Source organism: Ranitomeya variabilis, chromosome 4 (genome assembly GCF_051348905.1).
Source record: "Ranitomeya variabilis isolate aRanVar5 chromosome 4, aRanVar5.hap1, whole genome shotgun sequence".
NCBI classification, from domain to species: domain Eukaryota; kingdom Metazoa; phylum Chordata; class Amphibia; order Anura; family Dendrobatidae; genus Ranitomeya; species Ranitomeya variabilis.
Genome location: NC_135235.1, coordinates 503,062,203 through 503,084,549, shown reverse-complemented (window position 1 = coordinate 503,084,549; position 22,347 = coordinate 503,062,203).

The following is a 22,347-nucleotide window of genomic DNA, read 5'->3' as shown; positions in this document are numbered from 1 at the left end:
TTCCGAAATAATTGTAAGCTTTATTTGTCCCTGAAGTCTCGTTCAGCTGGAGACCCTGCTCAGCAGGTTAGGATTGTGATTTCCTTGCTCAGGGGTGACCCTCAAGATTGGGCCTTCTCATTGCCAGCAGGGGATCCTGCGTTGCGCGATGTGGATGCGTTTTTTCTGGCCTTGGGCTTGCTTTATGAGGAACCTCATTTGGAACTTCAGGCAGAAAAAACTTTGATGGCACTATCTCAGGGGCAAGACGAAGCTGAGGTTTACTGCCAAAAATTCCGTAAATGGTCTGTGCTTACTCAGTGGAATGAGTGCGCCTTGGCGGCAACTTTCAGAGAAGGTCTCTCTGATGCCGTTAAGGATGTTATGGTGGGGTTCCCTGTGCCTGCAGGTCTGAATGAGTCCATGACAATGGCTATTCAGATTGATAGGCGTCTGCGGGAGCGCAAACCGGTGCACCATCTGGCGGTGTCTATGGAAAAGACGCCAGAAAGTATGCAGTGTGATAGAATTCTGTCCAGGAGCGAGCGACAGAATTTTAGACGGAAGAATGGATTGTGCTTCTATTGTGGGGATTCTACTCATGTTATATCAGCATGCTCTAGGCGTACAAAGAAGCTTGATAAGTCTGTTTCCATTGGCACCATTCAGTCTAAGTTTATTTTGTCTGTAACCCTGATTTGCTCTTTGTCATCCATTGCCACGGACGCCTATGTTGACTCTGGCGCCGCTCTGAGTCTTATGGATTGGTCCTTTGCCAATCGTTGTGGTTTTGATTTAGAGCCTTTGGAGACTCTTATTCCTCTGAAGGGGATTGACTCCACCCCATTGGCTAATAATAAACCACAATACTGGACACAAGTAACCATGCGTATCAATCCGGATCACCAGGAGATTATTCGTTTCCTGGTGCTGTATAATTTACATGACGATTTGGTACTGGGATTGCCATGGTTGCAGTCTCACAATCCAGTCTTGGACTGGAGAGCAATGTCTGTGTTGAGCTGGGGATGTAAGGGTATTCATGGGGACTTACCTTTGGTTTCTATTTCGTCGTCCATTCCCTCTGAAGTCCCTGAGTTCCTCTCAGATTATCAAGACGTCTTTGATGAACCCAAGCTTGGGTCGTTACCTCCGCACCGTGAGTGCGATTGTGCCATAGATTTGATACCGGGTTGCAAATATCCAAAGGGTCGTTTGTTTAATTTGTCCGTGCCGGAACATGCTGCTATGCGGGAATATATAAAGGAGTCTTTGGAAAAGGGACATATTCGTCCATCTTCTTCTCCCTTGGGAGCTGGGTTTTTCTTTGTCTCAAAAAAGGACGGCTCTTTGAGACCATGTATTGATTATCGGCTTCTGAATAAGATCACTGTTAAGTACCAATACCCATTGCCATTGCTTACTGATTTGTTTGCTCGTATAGAGGGTGCTAAGTGGTTCTCTAAAATTGATCTTCGTGGGGCGTATAATTTGGTGCGGATCAGGCAGGGGGATGAGTGGAAGACCGCATTTAATACGCCCGAGGGCCACTTTGAGTATTTGGTCATGCCTTTTGGTCTTTCTAATGCCCCTTCAGTTTTCCAGTCTTTTATGCATGATATTTTCCGCGATTTTCTGGATAAATTTATGATAATATATCTGGATGATATTCTGATTTTTTCTGATGACTGGGACTCTCATGTCCAGCAGGTCAGGAGAGTTTTTCAGGTTCTGCGGTCTAATTCTTTATGTGTGAAGGGGTCTAAGTGCGTTTTTGGGGTCCAGAAGGTTTCCTTTTTGGGGTATATTTTTTCTCCCTCTTCCATTGAGATGGATCCCGTCAAGGTGCAAGCTATTTGTGACTGGACTCAGCCCTCCTCTCTTAAGGGTCTTCAGAGATTTTTGGGCTTTGCCAACTTTTACCGCCGTTTTATTGCTGGTTTTTCGGATGTCGTTAAACCACTGACTGATTTGACCAGACATGGCGCTGATGTTGCTAATTGGTCCCCTCATGCTGTAGAGGCCTTTCAGGAGCTTAAGCACCGTTTTGCCTCTGCCCCTGTGTTACGTCAGCCTGATGTGAATCTGCCTTTTCAGGTTGAGGTTGACGCTTCGGAGATCGGAGCTGGGGCAGTGTTGTCGCAGAAAGGTTCCGACTGCTCCGTCATTAGACCTTGTGCCTTCTTTTCTCGCAAATTTTCGCCCGCAGAGCGGAATTATGATGTTGGGAATAGGGAGCTTTTGGCCATGAAGTGGGCGTTTGAGGAGTGGCGCCATTGGCTAGAGGGGGCTAAGCATCAGGTGGTGGTATTGACTGACCACAAAAATTTGATTTATCTTGAGACTGCCAGGCGCCTGAATCCTAGACAGGCGCGCTGGTCTTTATTTTTTTCTCGCTTTAATTTTGTGGTGTCATACCTACCGGGTTCTAAGAATGTTAAGGCAGATGCCCTTTCTAGGAGTTTTGACCCGGACTCTCCTGGTAATACTGAACCCACAGGTATCCTTAGGGAGGGAGTAATTTTGTCGGCCGTTTCTCCTGATCTGCGGCGGTCCTTGCAAGAGTTTCAGGCGGATAGACCGGATCGTTGTCCGCCTGATAGACTGTTTGTTCCGGATGATTGGACCAGTAGAGTCATCTCTGAGGTACGTTCTTCTACATTGGCAGGTCATCCCGGAATTTTTGGTACCAGGGATTTGGTGGCAAGATCCTTCTGGTGGCCTTCCCTGTCACGAGATGTGCGAGTCTTTGTGCAGTCATGTGACATTTGTGCTCGGGCCAAGTCTTGTAGTTCTCGGGCTAGCGGACTGCTGTTGCCCTTGCCTATCCCTAAGAGGCCTTGGACACACATCTCGATGGATTTTATTTCAGATCTGCCTGTTTCCCAGAAGATGTCTGTCATCTGGGTGGTCTGTGACCGTTTCTCTAAAATGGTCCATTTGGTTCCTCTGCCCAAGTTGCCTTCTTCTTCTGAGTTGGTTCCTCTGTTTTTTCAGAATGTTGTCCGATTGCACGGTATTCCTGAGAATATTGTTTCTGACAGAGGTACCCAATTTGTGTCTAGATTTTGGCGGGCATTCTGTGCTAGGATGGGCATAGATTTGTCTTTTTCATCTGCTTTTCACCCTCAGACTAATGGCCAGACCGAGCGGACTAATCAGACCCTGGAGACATATCTGAGGTGTTTTGTCTCTGCTGACCAGGATGATTGGGTTGCTTTTTTGCCATTGGCAGAGTTCGCCCTCAATAATCGGGCCAGCTCTTCCACCTTGGTGTCCCCGTTTTTCTGTAATTCGGGGTTTCACCCTCGATTTTCCTCCGGTCAGGTGGAATCCTCGGATTGTCCTGGAGTGGATGCGGTGGTGGAGAGATTGCATCACATCTGGGGGCAGGTTATGGACAATTTGAAGTTGTCCCAGGAGAAGACTCAGCGTTTTGCCAACCGTCATCGTCGTGTTGGTTCTCGGCTTTGTGTTGGAGATTTGGTCTGGTTGTCTTCTCGTTTTGTCCCTATGAGGGTCTCTTCTCCTAAGTTTAAACCTCGGTTCATCGGCCCTTATAGAATATTGGAGATTCTTAATCCTGTTTCTTTCCGTTTGGACCTCCCTGCGTCTTTTTCCATTCATAACGTTTTTCATCGGTCGTTATTGCGCAGGTATGAGGTGCCTGTTGTACCTTCAGTTGAGCCTCCTGCTCCGGTGTTGGTTGAGGGTGAGTTGGAGTACGTTGTGGAGAAAATTTTGGACTCTCGTGTTTCCAGACGGAGACTCCAGTATCTGGTCAACTGGAAGGGTTACGGCCAGGAGGATAATTCTTGGGTCAATGCATCTGATGTTCATGCTTCTGATCTTGTTCGTGCCTTCCATAGGGCTCATCCTGGTCGCCCTGGTGGATCTGGTGAGGGTTCGGTGCCCCCTCCTTGAGGGGGGGGTACTGTTGTGAATTTGGATTCTGGGCTCCCCCGGTGGCCGCTTGTGGAATTGGACTTGTCATCCTCTTTCCTGTTTCACCTGGTTCCATCAGTAGTGGGTGTCGCTATTTAAGCTCATTTCTCTGGTGGTTTCTTGCCGGTCAACAATGTTATCTGATGCCTCTCAGTGCTTGTTCCTGCTTCTGACAACTACTAGATAAGTTGGACTTTTGTCCATGTTTCGTTTGCCTATTTGTTCCAGTTCACAGCTGAAGTTTTGTTACTGTGTCTGGAAAGCTCTCGTTGATCAGGGATTGCTACTCTGGTGTTATGAGTTAATGCCAGAGTTTAAGGTAATCTCTGGATGGTGTTTTGTTAGTGTTTTTCTGCTGACCATGAAAGTATACTATCTGTCTTCTGCTATCTAGTAAGCGGACCTCAAATTTGCTAAGACTATTTTCCTGCTGCGTTTGTTGTTTCATCTGAACTCACCGTCATTATATGTGGGGGGCTACTGTCTTCTTTGGAATATTTCTCTAGAGGTGAGCCAGGTCTTATATTTCCCTCTGCTAGCTATTTAGGTCTTAGGCCAGAGCTGGGCATCTAGCAATAAATAGGAAATGCTACCTGGCTATTTCTAGTTGCGCGGCAGGCTTAGTTCATGGTCAGTATAGTTCCATCTTCCGAGAGCTTGTCCCTCTATAGGCTTGCTATGATCTCTGCTTGCAGAGATCATGACATATTACATTCTATGGGGGCTGTGCTGTATTACATTCTATGGGGCTGTGCTGTATTACATTCTATGGGGGCTGGCTGCATTACATTCTATGGGGGGCTGTGCTGTATTACATTCTATGGGGGCTGTGCTGTGTTACATTCTATGGGGCTGTGCTGTATTACATTCTATGGGGGCTGGCTGCATTACATTCTATGGGGGCTGGCTGCATTACATTCTATGGGGGCTGTGCTGTATTACATTCTATGAGGGCTGTGCTGTATTACATTCTATGGGGGCTGTGCTGCATTACATTCTATGGGGGCTGGCTGCATTACATTCTATGAGGAAGTGTTGTATTACATTCAATGGGGCTGTGCTGTATTACATTCTATGGGGGCTGGCTGCATTACATTCTATGGGGGCTGTGCTGTAATACATTCTATGGGGGCTGTGCTGTATTACATTCTATGGGGACTGGCTGCATTATATTCTATGGGGGCTGTGCTGCATTACATTATATGGGGGCTGGCTGCATTACATTCTATGGGGGCTGGATGTATTGCATTCTATGGGGGCTGGCTGTATTGCATTCTTTGGGGGCTGTGGTGTTTTACATTCTATGGGGGCTGGCTGTATTACATTCTATGTAGGCTGTGCTGTATTACATTCTATGGGGCTGTGCTGTATTACATTCTATGGGTGCTGGCTGCATTACATTCTATGGGGAAGGGCTGTATTACATTCTATGGGGGCTGTGCTGTATTACATTCTATGGGGGCTGTGCTGTATTATATTCTATGGGGTCTGTGCTGTATTACATTCTATGGGGGGCTGTCTTACATTCTATGGGGGAGGGCTGTATTGCATTCTATGGGGGCGGTATTACATTCTATGGGGGCTGTATTACATTCTCTGGGGGCTATATTATATTCTATGGAGGCTGTATTATATTCTATGGGGAAGTGGGTTGTATTATATTCTATAGGGGCTGTATTACATTCTATGGGGTGCTGTATTATATTCTATGGGGGCTGTATTACATTCTCTGGGGTCTACATTATATTCTATGGGGGGCTGTATTATATTCTATGAGGGGTGATTGCATCATACTCTATGAGGGGGCTACATTATATTCTATGGGGAGCTGCATTGTATTCTATGGAGGGGCTACATTCTATGGGGGCTGCATTATGCTCTATGAGGGGGCTACCATATATTATATATGCAGGGGCTGCATTATACTATATGAGGGGGCTGCATTATATTCTCTGGAAGGTTACATTATACTCAGGGGGCTATAATATATTCTGTGGGGTGGCTGCATTATACTCTGGGGTGGCATCATTATTCTATACAGTATGTGGGCTGTATTATACTGTATACCCCCCAGGAAAAAGCAGAACGCGAAACGCACTTCGGTGCTGGAAGGTACAGCGCGCCATTTGGCTGAGCACTTTGGGAGAGACACTGAGCAGGTAATATGTGCAGGGCACGGAGTGCATTGTCAGCTATTTCATGATTATAGCAATGGTGCCGCAATAAGCAGTATAAGGGGATCTGATTGATCCATGGCATTGGTTTCAGGCTAAGTCCTGGGACTTAGAGGATTGCAACAAACAATAAGTATGCATAAAATACCCTGGTACATGCTTTTCTTGAATTTTGTTATGGCACTGAGAGGATTGCAGTGAACTACATGCATGTCCTAACAACTTTATATATGCTCTATCTTATTCCTGCTTTAAAATAGAAAGTGTCCTGCTCTAGCTAACCGTATTAACAATTGTTGGTTGTATTGAGGCACCTTATTGTATGTTTATGTTTGCATCTGTATTTTAATTATTTATAAATAAAAAATTTGTTTTAATATATTCATGTAACACATCTTTGAACACAGTTTATTTACCTGTGGTTTCAGTATGTTTTAGTATATGTGGGCTGCGTTATACTGTATCGAGGACTATGGGGAATACATTATACTATATGAAGAACTATGGGGTGCATTATACTATGGGAAGTGAATTGTACTACATAGATGACAATGGCGGGGCATTATACTATATGGAGGACTATGAGGAATGTATTATACTATATAGAGGACTGAGGAGTATATTATACTATATGGAGGACTGTGATAGTACATTATACTATATGGAGGACTGAGGAGTGTATTATACTATATGGAGGACTGAGTTGCACATTATAATATATGGAGGACTATGGGGTGTATTATTCTAAACAAGCAAAATGCTGCCTATTCATGGAGTGATTGGATTGTTTATGTGGAAACAGAAATCCTTGTTCTCAGCAGCACATCGCTGGTGTAAACTGCAGTTGTGCTGCTGATAACATAATACTGTATGGGGACAGATTGATCTAATTGTGATTGTTCTGTTCCCTTCATTCTTTCTCAGTTGGTGTAAAGAGGCCGGGACACAAGCGAACAACTTCAGTATTGTCGATCACATTTGTTTAGCGGCCTGTGGTCAGCGCATGTAAATACAGCAGAAATGCTTCGAAGGGAGACCAGGAAAGGATGATGACAGTTGTAGTTAGCATCCGGCGCCTGGGAATAGAGCTAACTCTACTGCTTTTCCCAGCCGCCAGAGCATTTAATTCTGGTATGTGTAATGATTTTTAGGGTTGATGTCAGCTGCGTAATGTCAGCTGCTATCAATCCCTGGTGTAAGTAATGGAGAGGTGTCTATCAGACACCCCCACTACTAGCCCAGACCTGGTGAGACCCAGCGACTCTGAAGAGTAACAATACCGCTCTTCACAGTCGCTGAGCTCAGCGCAAGACCCGGAATATCTGAAGAGCGGTGACGTTACTGATGTCACCGCTCTTCAGAGTCACCGGGACTCGTGCTGCGCAGCAGAACCAAAAGTGGATGCAGGCAACGTTTATGGAGCATCAGAATGAGGTTCCATAGCCTTTGATCGTTTCATCCCTTCATTATCTTTGAGATCCAGTTATGTAGGTAAAGTAGCGGTTTTTCTTGGTAATGCAACTAAAAGCAATAAATAGGACTGAGCTGTAATGCTGGATACAGCTGTAATTATATGTTATATAGTCGTGTTACACTCCCCTCACTTCTTGTAACCTACAAGTGTACAAAGATATTATACAGTCACCATGTGACAAGGGGGCCTGTGTAATTTCAAATGCCATGGCTGAATTTTAGTCCCATTCCGGCCCTGCTTGCACGGCATTACTATATTATAGAGGGGTGCTTTAGAATTTAGAAGCCACAGAGAATCACACAGCAGGTGCAGTAATAGGGACACATATGGCAGCAGCATTGGGGTATCGACAGGATAACGAGTTTGTGCAGGTTGGGAATACATGGTGATGATGCTGAAAATATGAGACATGCAATGTGTCTTTGTTGTATACTCTGTAACCGAGTCCTGGCTGGAAGAAGTCATTTCGGTCTGGGCCAGATGGAGAAGACGGGAAAAGTGAACGATTCCATCAGAAAGAATGTCAGTGGTAAGTCACCATCTGTAACTGTGCAGTGATCTCTTATATGTTCTGTAGGGCTGGTATCTACCACTGACCATATAGTGGTAATATCAATATTGGTCTTTATATAGAGATTATTTTCAGCAACAGCATGCTCATCTGCTGAAGTTCTCCACTATTAGGGTGCGTCACCCAGTTGAAATCAAGGTTACCTGGTTAGGGGCCCACTCAGAAGTTTCACCCCCCGATCCAAAACCCTAGCTACGCCTCTCTGTGGAGTGCTTTATGCTTTATGAATAAAAGATATCAGTGATACAAATTCTGGAAAACATCAAAGTAATGCAATAAATACAGTATATACCAGTAATCCAGCACCAGCTTAAAATGTGGGAATTGGGTCATTGTCTGTCACAATTTATGTAGATAGCTCTGTATTGTAAGATTGCACTTACTGAGTGTATTGGGGGACACTCATTTGGCAGCGGATTAACGTAGTCAGGCACGGGTTTTCACTTTAACAGTCCATGTGGTTTATTATGGAGTCATAAGCCACAGAAATATGATCAACAAGCAAACAGTCTTTACATCAATCTTCACATCATAGTATACGGCTTTGAAACGCGGTCACTAAACACGCCGAACCTCTGTGTCCAGTTATCGTGGGTTACCGCACGCCATACAGTTCATTAATGTCCATGGAGCACAACAGGCACCAACATACGACATTACGGTTGCAGTCTGTAATCATGCTGGACCTTACTCCGTCCAGTTACCTTCCAGGAGCTCCTGCTCCATACACTAACTCCTGTCAGTACTCTTTCAGGGAAGCTGCCGAACTAGGATCACCATCCCGGGCAATGCCTTGCTCACCAGGCCACCTGACAGTCCAGATCCTCAGACGGCCTGTAGCTTCCCCAAAACGCAGTGCCATCACGGACTCTGCACACGCGTCCTCTGTGTGTCATATTGAGGACGTCCATCCCCATCTGGGACCATCCAACACACAGGCCCCCAGGTCCAAGGCCTCCCCCATGTGCTCTTCAGGGATCTAGTCCTACTCCCAGGACCTCCCAACACAGAGGCCCTCCAGGACCTGGCACACAGACCACTCAGGTGCATCCATCTTTTTTTCCATGTGACCCACATGGTCACATTATATACTTGTTGCCACTCCCATAGGTGGGAGGTGGCTAGTTCAACCATTATAACTACAGATATGCCTCCATGCATATCCTGAGAAGCACATGCAGCGTCCCCTAGCTGTAACAGGGGTCACTGCATCACAGTATATTATTATTAAATTATGCCTTGCACTTATACTGGAGTCAAATATCAACATCCTTGTTAGATAAAGCAAAATAATAAATTGAATGGTATAGCCATTAGAAGATGTGAAGAGAAATAGAGAGGTAGAGTATACTACCTCCATGGGCATCCTACATTAACCTTGGGTGGTCCTGGAAAGCAGAACACTGAGAGCAGAGCAAAAAGATGACACAAACTATTACCATTAATAATCAACGATCCACAGAGTTACCATATTTTTGACTTCTGGATCAATGTCGCAAAATTATGGGTTTAAGGCCCACTTCACGCTTGTGGATAACACATGTACCGGAAAAAAACGGTGCCTGTGTCAGTCAGTGTTTTGGATCAGTGTGTTATCTGTGTATCTGTTTTTATCATCAGTGTGGTCATCAGTGTTTTTCATGGATGGCTAAAGAAATAAATAAATGACAAAGCTTCTCCTATGCTCTGAAATGTTAAACAGACAGCTTATGGATGGAGCATAGATGCCCTCTGTGTGCTGAAAGTGTTTTTTACTGATCCATAGATTTGTATTGGCCCTTGTCATCCATGCTGGCTGCAAAAAAATGGACATGTGGATACCAGCATAGATTATAATGGGTATATGTGGCATCCGTGAAAAAAATAGATAGAACACATTCTGCAAACACAGATCTGCGAAGGAGGCTTAACAAAAAGAACAACATATTTAAAAAAAAAAATAACACATTTCAGTCCATTACATTACAGGTACCGATCATTGTGTTTTTACTGCCCTCATCTAAGAAAATGATCAAATGAACCTTTATTATTTCTTAATGTGGATGTTTACTAGAAATTAATAGTAATTTGTCTGTTAAGCTAAAAAATGTTACAAGTGCCTCTAAAGCTGTTACTAAATTTAAGTGAAAGATGGAGGAATTCATTGTTACTTGTGGACAAGTATAGCTTGCATTTTATCACTAAGGCCCTGATTAATTGAAACTGGCTTTTTGTATGCCAGTCTTAATGAGGGTCACGTAAGAATAAGTTGCTCCAAATTAATTATGAGGCTACTTAATTAATTCAATGCATCTTATTATCACTGGCGTGCACCTCCGTCTACATCACCAGAATTATTACTCCAGTCAGGAATACTACCCCTTTCCATGAATTTGATTGGCAGATGAAGCCTCACCCTATACCTCCCTGACTTCTGCCCTGCTTCGCCCAGTTTGTCAGAGCTGCTGGAAACTCGTGTGAAACTTCAAAAATGGCATCTTTTTGCACAGCTTCGCTTTGCACAAAAATTTTGCTGCTACTAAAAGTTTTACTTTGCTGTATCAGCCAAATTGCGGGCAGTTTATGAAAGTGTTTGACATTTTTCTGGTGTAAAATGCTTAGAAAAGTCGCTAAATGTGCAACATTAGCGACTTTCAGAGTTTTCACACTAGTCCTAGCCAACTCCAGCAAAGCAGGGCTGAGTATAGGCAGAACAGGGCATGGTGATGCCTGCCAAGTTCATCATAAGTTATGACACTTTAGTGGTGTATCTCATACCAGAAATGTTACTCCAGTCCTTGACTCGAATAGCATTTCGAAAAAAAAGCGCTCCCATCAAAGTTTTTATCCTATTAATATACTGAAATCATCATATTACTGTATATACAGTTAAAACCAGAAAGTTTACATGCACTATATAAAAAGACACATATGCATCTTTTTCTTAATATCTGACATGAAATTAGAATAAACCTTTGGGTCAATTAGGATTACCCTAATTATTAATATTTGCCAAATGCCAGAATAATGAAAGACTTTCTTAAGACTTTCCCATGATGCTACACAAAGAAGCAGCGTTTTTCAGGTGTGCATTAAAATGTATCCACAGGTGTGTCTCTAATTACCATATATACTCGAGTATAAACCGACCCGAGTATAAGCCGACCCCCCTAATTTTGCCACAAAAAACTGGGAAAACTTATTGACTTGAGTATAAGCCTAGGGTGGAAAATGCAGCAGCTACCGGTGAATTTCAAAAATAAAAATAGATGCTCCATACCATTCATTATTGCCCCATAGATGCTACATATAAAGCTGTGCCATATATAATGCTCCATACCATTGATTATTGCCCCATATATTATCCATATATAGCTGTGCCATATAGAATGCTCTGCACCGTTCATTATGGCCCCATAGATGCTCCATATAAAGCTGTGCCACATATACAATGCTCTGCACCGTTCATTATGGCCCTATAGATGCTCCATATAAAGCTGTGCCATATATGCTCTGCACCGTTCATTATGGCCCTATAGATGCTCCATATAAAGCTGTGCCATATATGCTCTGCACCGTTCATTATGGCCCCATAGATACTCCTTATAAAGCTGTGCCCTATATGCTCTGCACCGTTCAGTTTGGCCCCATAGATGCTCATTATAAATCTGTTCCCTATATGCTCTGCACCGTTCAGTTTGGCCCCATAGATGCTCCTTATAAAGCTGTGCCCTATATGCTCTGCACCGTTCAGTTTGGCCTCATAGATGCTCATTATAAAGCTGTGCCATATATGCTCTGCACCGTTCATTATGGCCCCATAGATGCTTCTTATAAATCTGTGCCATATATGCTCTGCACCGTTCAGTTTGGCCCCATAGATGCTCATTATAAAGCTGTGCCATATATGCTCTGCACCGTTCATTATGGCCCCATAGATGTGCAGCGCCCCAGAGTCCTGGTCGTTGCAGTACTGTGGCTCCGCCACTAAGGGGAGCCACGGTGCGTTCGATGGCACTGAAGGAGTTCCTCCAATCAGGTATCACAGACACCAATATGTTTCACAGCTGGGCCTCCGGGGGGAGCTAAGGGTGCTATTCATTAGGCCACTCCCCACCATAGTGGGTAAACTGGGGGTCAGGCAGGAAGTTAGTAGAGAAAGCTGACTGGATCGAACGAAGCAACACCTAGTGAGAGAGGGTGTTGTGGAGGAAGAGACAGTAGGGTCTCTGCCAGGGGTGGGATCCTGGCAGAGGCTTGGCATTGAAAGAACGTAACGGGACCGTGCCTGCTCAGAATAGCGGCGGTGCCCTAAGAAAGGATTGGAAGCGAGATAGATTGTGCTGAGTGAGAAACGAAATCAAGCAGAAGGAGAATACCAGCAGGGGTTTTGTTGAAAGAGGCAGCACCTTGCTGAGGCGCATTACCGGTGGCCGGAACGCCGAGGGAGTGGAATAATATACAGCTTTAAGCCATACTCCAAACAGCGGCAGGACAGTCAGTCTCAGGCGGGCTGTCTACCACATATCACCTATGAAGTCTTGGGGGGCAATTGCGGGAGAGGGGCGTCTCTAGGGTCCCGGAAGAACTCCAGGCCTACCTGACAAACGGGTGCCGTTCTTACTGTAACATCAGGAAGGGACGGAAGAAAAGCAGAAGATCAGTTAATCGAGTTGTGAGGGAACTTAAGAAACAGACACAACAGTTGTGGGGTACTTTCCGTAAGCACAGCAGGGAAGGACTACAACACAAAGCGCTAAGAAGGAAGGCACTGATTTCCACCTGTGAGGAGAACTCTGGAAGTGCCATTGGACCGGCCGGACTTGCGCAGCCTGGTGGACCGGATTCTGGACTGAGGACCGAGAGATCTCCAGTAAAGAGGTAAAGAGACTGCAACCTGGTGTCCTCGTTATTTACCGCGACCTGCACCCCACAACTGCACCGCTATACCACCGTTAACAGCACCTATTTGCAACGGACGTCCCCCACTGACAGACAGGGCCACGGACCGGGTCTAGCCACCGTGACAACCCCAGGACTGAGATCCCAGAGGCCCGGCTCCGGGTACCCCTCGGCCCTGCGGCGGTGTGGGGGCGCTCCAAATCTTGGCGTCACGAACAGGATCTACTTAAGCCTGAAGAATCAGGTCATGTGTGCCTAGAGACTGTAATTTACTGTACTTGAACCGTACTTTATTGAAAAGACTGTGTGTTGTGCCATTTGCCGCCAAAATCCGCCGCCATTGCAGCGCTGAGGAGAGCGCAGGAAGAGAAGAGGGGCGTGGAGTGGGCGTAGACAAGTTGGAGAGCGCGAACAGCAATGGCCGCCCAGTCTAAATATTTCTGTGTGTTGAGGACGTGCCCGTCAACAGCTGAGGTCCGCCTCCTGATCCTGGCCGGAGGGTGGAGACCATGGGGACGGGGCCGCCCACGGAAGAGACCGCGGGAAGAAGACGCGGGAAAAGAACAAGAAATGGCGGCACCAGGAGCACAGCGCGGAGCTGACCCGGCCCAGTCCGAGGCCGCACAAGCTGGGACAGGCTCCGAAATGCCAACGCTGCGGGGTCTGACCCTCACCGAGTCACTGTTGGGCCGACCCCCTGTGCCACTGTCCGAAGAATGTGTGGCTGCAGCCGAGGCCCGACAGCTGGCCCGCCGCCTGAAGGCTGATGCCCGTGCCCTCACCCGGGTGGGCCAGCCCACCGAGATCAAGTTGTCTCCTGTTGCTGCTTACCCGGCCGCGGCGGAAGGTACGCTACCCGCACCGGGCCTGAAAATCATGCCGGATGCTGAGCACTTACGGCGTCTTATAGCAGAGTGGCGGAGCCGGCCCCAGGCGGAGCAAGTTAATTTGATTAGTGTTCCGGAGATTCCGTCCTCACACTGGGGTGTGGTGGTGGCCTTTAACCCCCGGTATGGAAGAGGGGTGATCCAGGAAATTGGAGAGCCGCTGCAGATCCGCGTGGACCGGGAGGAGGTGGAGCCTTGCAGCGGAAGGTTCGATCGTGACCTGGAGCCGGGAGACGCCGTCACCTACACGAGGTGGAGAAGGGGCACTGGAGAGACGGGCTGGTCCGCCCGAGGTGTCCAACGATGCGTCGCCCTCCAGGCTGCGGCGGGAGCACCGGAAGGAGATAATCCCGTAGGGAAGGCAGCGGGACCTGGCCCCGAGGAATCGCGAGAAGCTCGGCCTCGCCGTGCCCCGGAGGGACGGGTGCACCTGCCAACAAGGAGGACCTCCCGGCGAGGGATTTTATCGTTACTGGGACCGGAACGGCGTCCTGGCTCACCGGTGCGATCTGTTGGCCTGGTGAGGCCGGATAAGAGGTCGCCTCCCGCAGAACCCCAGTAAGATTTTATTGCTTCTAAAATGTAAATAGTTACTGTTTGTTCTTTAAGTTGCTGCTAAACTCGTCCAGGGTAAACTTTAAAAAGGTGACCCCTTTGTTGACCCGGGGTCACTATTGTTGTTTTCTTGAAGTTTTGCACAAAGTTACACAAACTGCGAAATCATGGACTGTGCATGATTTGAACTTTCTTGTAAATAGTTTGCACCTTCTTAAAGGTGCTTCCTACTGGTTTTGTTTAAAGACATTTTGCGAAGATACCATTCCGGAGCCTTTGCTTGGACTGGTAGGCTGAGAAGAAGAGCTACCTCAGAAAGACTTGATCTCCTCTTAAAGGGGAGGTTAGAATTGAACTTGAAAGTGATACTGTTTTAGAACAGTAATGTCAAGATAATGCTTTGAAGGAAATGTAACTGTTTTTCATGGAAAAGTTATGTGTGTTTAATTTGTTTAAAATGTGAAACCTAGATAATGTTCTTTGAAGAGAAAGATGTAGAAAGCCCGTAGGGGTAGATGTAGAGTTCCGTTTAACTAAAAGTAAAGAAGTAATAACGAAGGTGAGGATAGAAGGTAAACCCTGCGTCCCCATAGAAAGTAAGTTCGTTACTAAGGACAGAAAATAGACCCGTAGGGGTTAGTGAGTGAGTCCTTATAGGAGCCAAGCAGAGTGGGCTCCATGCTCTCAAATTGAAAGGAATGTTATGTCTATACTATGTATAGTAGAGAAAGGCAGTAGGCCCTGGCTGAACGGGGCGGTCCTGTAAAAGAAAGGAGAGGCAGTAGGTCTGGTGCCATAGGGACAGGCGGTCCTGCAGGTTCAAAGTAGGAGAATGTGAAGTTACCTTGCCCTGTAATGTGATTATAGGAAGGCCTTTGGTAAACTAAGAGTGTATGTTTCCTAAAGGCAATGTTAATTTATTGTTCCAGCATTTGCACTTAGTAGAATACCCGGTTGGGTAATGAGAGTTAATTGTAGCCTGTTGCTATGATATTTGATTATGTTTTGTAACGTTAAAGTGTCCTCACCTCCCATAAAGGGAAGCCTGTTCAAGTATGCTTATTGTTTTGCACTCAACAAATTTGTATGTCTTTTTGCTAACCTGTATTGTTGTTTTCTTCCCAGTCCCGGAGTACTGTGTTTAACCAGGGGGGAGTGCAGCGCCCCAGAGTCCTGGTCATTGCAGTACTGTGGCTCCGCCACTAAGGGGAGCCACGGTGCGTTCGATGGCACTGAAGGAGTTCCTCCAATCAGGTATCACAGACACCAATATGTTTCACAGCTGGGCCTCCGGGGGGAGCTAAGGGTGCTATTCATTAGGCCACTCCCCACCATAGTGGGTAAACTGGGGGTCAGGCAGGAAGTTAGTAGAGAAAGCTGACTGGATCGAACGAAGCAACACCTAGTGAGAGAGGGTGTTGTGGAGGAAGAGACAGTAGGGTCTCTGCCAGGGGTGGGATCCTGGCAGAGGCTTGGCATTGAAAGAACGTAACGGGACCGTGCCTGCTCAGAATAGCGGCGGTGCCCTAAGAAAGGATTGGAAGCGAGATAGATTGTGCTGAGTGAGAAACGAAATCAAGCAGAAGGAGAATACCAGCAGGGGTTTTGTTGAAAGAGGCAGCACCTTGCTGAGGCGCATTACCGGTGGCCGGAACGCCGAGGGAGTGGAATAATATACAGCTTTAAGCCATACTCCAAACAGCGGCAGGACAGTCAGTCTCAGGCGGGCTGTCTACCACATATCACCTATGAAGTCTTGGGGGGCAATTGCGGGAGAGGGGCGTCTCTAGGGTCCCGGAAGAACTCCAGGCCTACCTGACAAACGGGTGCCGTTCTTACTGTAACATCAGGAAGGGACGGAAGAAAAGCAGAAGATCAGTTAATCGAGTTGTGAGGGAACTTAAGAAACAGACACAACAGTTGTGGGGTACTTTCCGTAAGCACAGCAGGGAAGGACTACAACACAAAGCGCTAAGAAGGAAGGCACTGATTTCCACCTGTGAGGAGAACTCTGGAAGTGCCATTGGACCGGCCGGACTTGCGCAGCCTGGTGGACCGGATTCTGGACTGAGGACCGAGAGATCTCCAGTAAAGAGGTAAAGAGACTGCAACCTGGTGTCCTCGTTATTTACCGCGACCTGCACCCCACAACTGCACCGCTATACCACCGTTAACAGCACCTATTTGCAACGGACGTCCCCCACTGACAGACAGGGCCACGGACCGGGTCTAGCCACCGTGACAACCCCAGGACTGAGATCCCAGAGGCCCGGCTCCGGGTACCCCTCGGCCCTGCGGCGGTGTGGGGGCGCTCCAGATGCTTCTTATAAAGCTGTGCCCGATATGCTCTGCACCGTTCAGTTTGGCCCCATAGATGCTCATTATAAATCTGTTCCCTATATGCTCTGCACTGTTCAGTTTGGCCCCATAGATGCTCCTTATATAGCTGTGCCCTATATGCTCTGCACCGTTCAGTTTGGCCCCATAGATGCTCATTATAAAGCTGTGCCCTATATGCTCTGCACCGTTCAGTTTGGCCCCATAGATGCTCCTTATAAAGCTGTGCCATATATGCTCTGCACCGTTCATTATGGCCTCATAGATGCTCCTTATAAAGCTGTGCCATATATGCTCTGCACCGTTCAGTTTGGCCCCATAGATGCTCCTTATAAATCTGTTCCCTATATGCACTGCACTGTTCAGTTTGGCCCCATAGATGCTCCTTATATAGCTGTGCCGTATATGCTCTGCACCGTTCAGTTTGGCCCCATAGATGCTCATTATAAAGCTGCCCCATATGGAATGCTCTGCAGCGTTCAGTTTGGCCCCATAGATGCTCCACATAAATCTGTGCCATATATAACGCTGGTGCTGCTGCTGCAATAAAAAAAAAAAACACATACTCACATTTCTTGCTTGCAGCTCCCCAGCATCCGGTCCCGGCGTCTCTCCGCACTGACTGTTCAGGCAGAGGGCGCCGCGCACACTATATGCGTCATCGCGCCCTCTGACCTGCACAGTCAGAGCGGAGAGACGCCGGGAAGATGGAGCGGCGCCCGGCGTGTGGATCGTGGACAGGTAAATATGCGATACTTACCTGCTCCCGGCGTCCCGCTCCTTCCCCCGGACAGCTGGGCTCCGGGTGCCGCAGCCTCTTCCTCTATCAGCGGTCACCGGCACCGCTGATTAGAGAAATGAATATGCAGCTCCACCCCTATGGGAGTGGAGTCCATATTCATAAGTTTAATGAGCGGTCCCACGTGACCGCTGTACAGGGGAAGAGCTGCGGCACCCGGAGACAGTGTGACGGGCAGGGGACTAGGTAAGTATGCCTCAGCGCCCTCTCCCCCTCACCCGCCGACCCTGCCACAGACCGTGACTCGAGTATAAGCCGAGAGGGGCACTTTCAGCCCAAAAATTTGGGCTGAAAATCTCGGCTTATACTCGAGTATATACGGTAACTCAGATGTTGTAAAAAAGAAGCTTTCAAACACATGGCATCTTCATATGGGCAGTCCAGAATTGTTTAAAGGCATAGGAATCTTAGTGTATGCAAACTTTTGACTTTGCAGTAAGTAATAAAAATGCCTTAAAACATTCTCTCTCTCTATCATTATTCTGGCATTTGGCAAATATTAATAATTCTGATAATCCTAATTGACCTACAACGGGAAAGGTTTATTCTGATTTCATGTCAGATATTGAGAAAAACATGCATATGTGTCTTTTTTTTATAGTGTATGTAAACTTCTGTTTTCAACTGAAGTACTGTGTTCTTACAATTGCTCATTGTGGCCTTCTACCCGATAATTTTTTCTCTTTTACATTAGGCTTATGACATCATGTGATTATAAACTGACTAGCTGAATCCTTCTAAGCTCTATGTAGAAACAGGAAGTCTATTTTCCCTTTATGAGTCATAAGTCACTGCAACAGTCCCTGGCAGGAGGGAGGAGGGTACATATAATATGATGACTGCAATATATTAAGAAGCAGAATTCTCTGATAATATTTTCCAAAGTTGCTTATTTTCACTTATAGTATTGATTTATCGAAATATTTAATGAATCAGCCTCAAAATGTTTTTTCTCAATAGATCTAGGTTATTTTATATTTCAACTGTGAATTATAAGTGAAAGATGGAATTGGCTGCAGGTGCATCTGAGATAGAGGATAATGAGAATATTGGCTTTGTACCAGCAATACTGAAGAATGGAGTAGTCACAATGAATGAATGGAGACTATTGTTATAATTATTTCAGTCCAATTTAACTAGTAAACCAGTAATCTGAAACACATTATGTAGTATACCTGCCAACTAAAATGGTTTACTCTTTGTATGGCTTTTACCACCTTAAATTTCACAGCCAAACCAAGATAAGCCAATGCGTACATTGTGTTGAATAATTTGCATTACTGAATAAAGCATTGCAGACCTGGAATAGCACCAAATGAAATCTCCTTGAAGCAAATTTTCTTGAAATTCTCAAGTTTCATGGTAACAAATATGACTATAAAGTGATAATGTAAGATCCCCATAATAATAGTCATTGAACCCTCATAGCATGACATTACCATTAGGACAGTGTTAATCATAGTCACAGAGCATTTTGTCAATATTTTTTGCTTAAAAAACAGTTAGTAGTTTCTTCATTGTTAAATGGAGTTAAAAAGCACACAAGTCAAAGTTTTTATTCACTTAATATATTGCAATCACCATTGTGATTAACCCGCACTCGCCTGACGCCTGACGTCACTATTACGTCAGAAGAATCACGTAATTTAGTCTCCCCACTTTCACCAACATGACGTTCCACACCCCCTGGGGGCATGTAAGTTCAGCTTGGTACAGTTTTACACAGACACCCCCTGTTCACACGGACCCAGATCGGCACAGGGAGTGAGAGGATGTGGCCCACACAATCACTGACGTGGCACCACACTCTCTCACAACCCTGACAGGTTGAGAGGCCTCATTCACTAGCACCAGAGAAACAAAGCACAGCCAGCCTGGTAGGACTGTGACCAGTTTCTCTTTAAATATAAGCCCAGTCCATTAATGGGATTATATCGGACCAGAAACCAGCCCCAATTGCATGGAAGGATAAACCGAGAAAAGGACGTGTGAATTTGTGGATCAAGATAAAAGAGCAGCCCGAGGTTAAATTATATATTTATTTGTCTTAAGGGCACACTAGACAATACACTATACATGGTTATACATATACAATGGTCAGATATGCAAATACAATAGTGGTAGGACAAAATATATAAGCAGATGGATCATGTCAATTACCGAGTTGATGTTTGACCATGTGTGCACTAGGCCGCAGAGGGGCATGGGATGCCAGTTGGGTCCTAGGTCCTTCACAGAATGTTGCTCGATGTGAACTTCATGCATTACAGAGAGAAGGACCACATGGCCTTACACTAGCCTTTATCCCCTTTGAGTCACTCCCCTTCTGCCCTCTGGGCTGAATCTAAATCCCCTCCCCTTGTTAAAAACTTGCTAAAAACTCCAAAACCCAAGATGAGTCTTAATTATTTAATGGACGGTCCTAGGGAGGAGGTTTTGGTGCCATCAGATCTGGTCGGGCCCCTGCTATGCTCAAGACTAAGCACATCTTTGCTATCTGGTTCCTATTAGCCATTCTACATATCTACCCTCCCGGGGGTGTTAGAGCTGACCATGGGGGGAGCTTGGTCCAGAGATCTTGAAAATGTACACGATGCACAGCTAGGATGTATAGTATCTCCATAACTCCTTATGGAATCATATTTCTAGTATGTTCTTTGGCAGCTTCAGCATGACTTTATTTTGTTGAATAGATGTATACATAAAAATGTATACATCAGTACCTGCGCTGGTATAACTGCCTGTTGGTACTACTTCCCCACAATGAATAAAACAAAGGAAGAAAGGAATAATATAAACTAAAAGCTGTGTTGGTATACTTAAAATCCGATATTACAACAGGTGGACCAGCATGCACGCCTGGTCAAAAAAAGAATATTCAGTTCTTACCCTTAATGTGAGTCCATAAGGGAAGTGACAGTCATCCTGAATAGAGATCTGCTGTTAAAAGAAATCCTCCGGATGCCGCTTTACTGCCCGGGCCGGTGACAGAACATTCAGCCCCCGTGTACAGCGCGGCAATCACGTGGAGACAACTCGAATCCCCCTCCGGTGCGGGTAGTGCAATCGGCGCCTGCGCAGGACCTGTGAGCCGTAGTATGCAGCATGACCGCGCACGTGACGAGGGGTGTGAGTACGGATGGCGATAAGGACCAAAAGAATAAACAACGCGTTTCGGAGACGTCTGTCTCAGGTACCTGAGGAAGGAGACAGACGTCTCCGAAACGCGTTGTTTATTCTTTTGGTCCTTATCGCCATCCGTACTCACACCCCTCGTCACGTGCGCGGTCATGCTGCATACTACGGCTCACAGGTCCTGCGCAGGCGCCGATTGCACTACCCGCACCGGAGGGGGATTCGAGTTGTCTCCACGTGATTGCCGCGCTGTACACGGGGGCTGAATGTTCTGTCACCGGCCCGGGCAGTAAAGCGGCATCCGGAGGATTTCTTTTAACAGCAGATCTCTATTCAGGATGACTGTCACTTCCCTTATGGACTCACATTAAGGGTAAGAACTGAATATTCTTTTTTTGACCAGGCGTGCATGCTGGTCCACCTGTTGTAATATCGGATTTTAAGTATACCAACACAGCTTTTAGTTTATATTATTCCTTTCTTCCTTTGTTTTATTCATTGTGGGGAAGTAGTACCAACAGGCAGTTATACCAGCGCAGGTACTGATGTATACATTTTTATGTATACATCTATTCAACAGTATTTATATCATTTACAATCCTTGGTGGTGATTGTTGTACTCGCTGCAGGCAAACTGCCTTGTGACTTAGAGCGCCACTCATAGCCATTTACTAATGACTTTATTTTGCAAGCAAACCTTTGTGCTGCTGTGGCGCCCCAGGTAATCACAATGCACACAACATGTTCACACTCCAGGCCACAAGGGGGAGCTTTTGATCCTATTCCTAGGTGACTCCCCTATATATATTGTGGTTTGGAGGGAAAGAGAGATCAGATTGTCAGAGAGACAGAAGAGAGCAGACCGACATAGAGTGTCAGAAGGTCTGAAGGGGCAGTGTAGTCTGAAGTACTACAGCCCCTGGAAAAAGAGACATACAGAAGGAAAGAACATCGTTCAGTGAGAGTGAAGGAGAGCGAGGCACAGGCGAGGACACCAGGGGGAGGACAGCAGCGAGCAGACTGTCTCCCTGGCAAAGCACAGATAATAACCAGTAGCCGACACACCGAGGTTGTAAGGGACTCTAAGACTTACATCAGAGACTGGCAGGACAGCTGAATTGCAAATTACCTGTCTGCCACACACACCTGAAGACACAGTAACACATAGAGCCCAGGGCGTGATAGAGTCCCTGTAAAAAGGCTTGAGTTACCTGTCATATAGGTATTGTCCTATCCTATATGGGGGACAGAGAGAAGAACTGTGAGGACCTTATCTGAAGCCATAGGCAGTAAGGGACTACAACACCACCGTGTTAGAGGAAGACTTTTAACTCCACCTGGTAAAGGGGACTCTGCCTGCCCTGTGATCTGGTTCCCTGGACTGTGGCTGCCTGAAGTCTTCAGTAAACCAGGTAAAGAGACTGCAAACCGGTGTCCTCGTTCTTTACTGCACCATTCACCATCTTCCATCTACACACCGGGATCCCTGGGGAAATACTTCACCTGTGGGAAGTTGTACCATCTAACTGCCATAACATCACCCCGAGGACCCCTTAAAGCAGCATCGGTCCCCACTGACCGAATACCACAGGTGCTGTCACGAACATAAA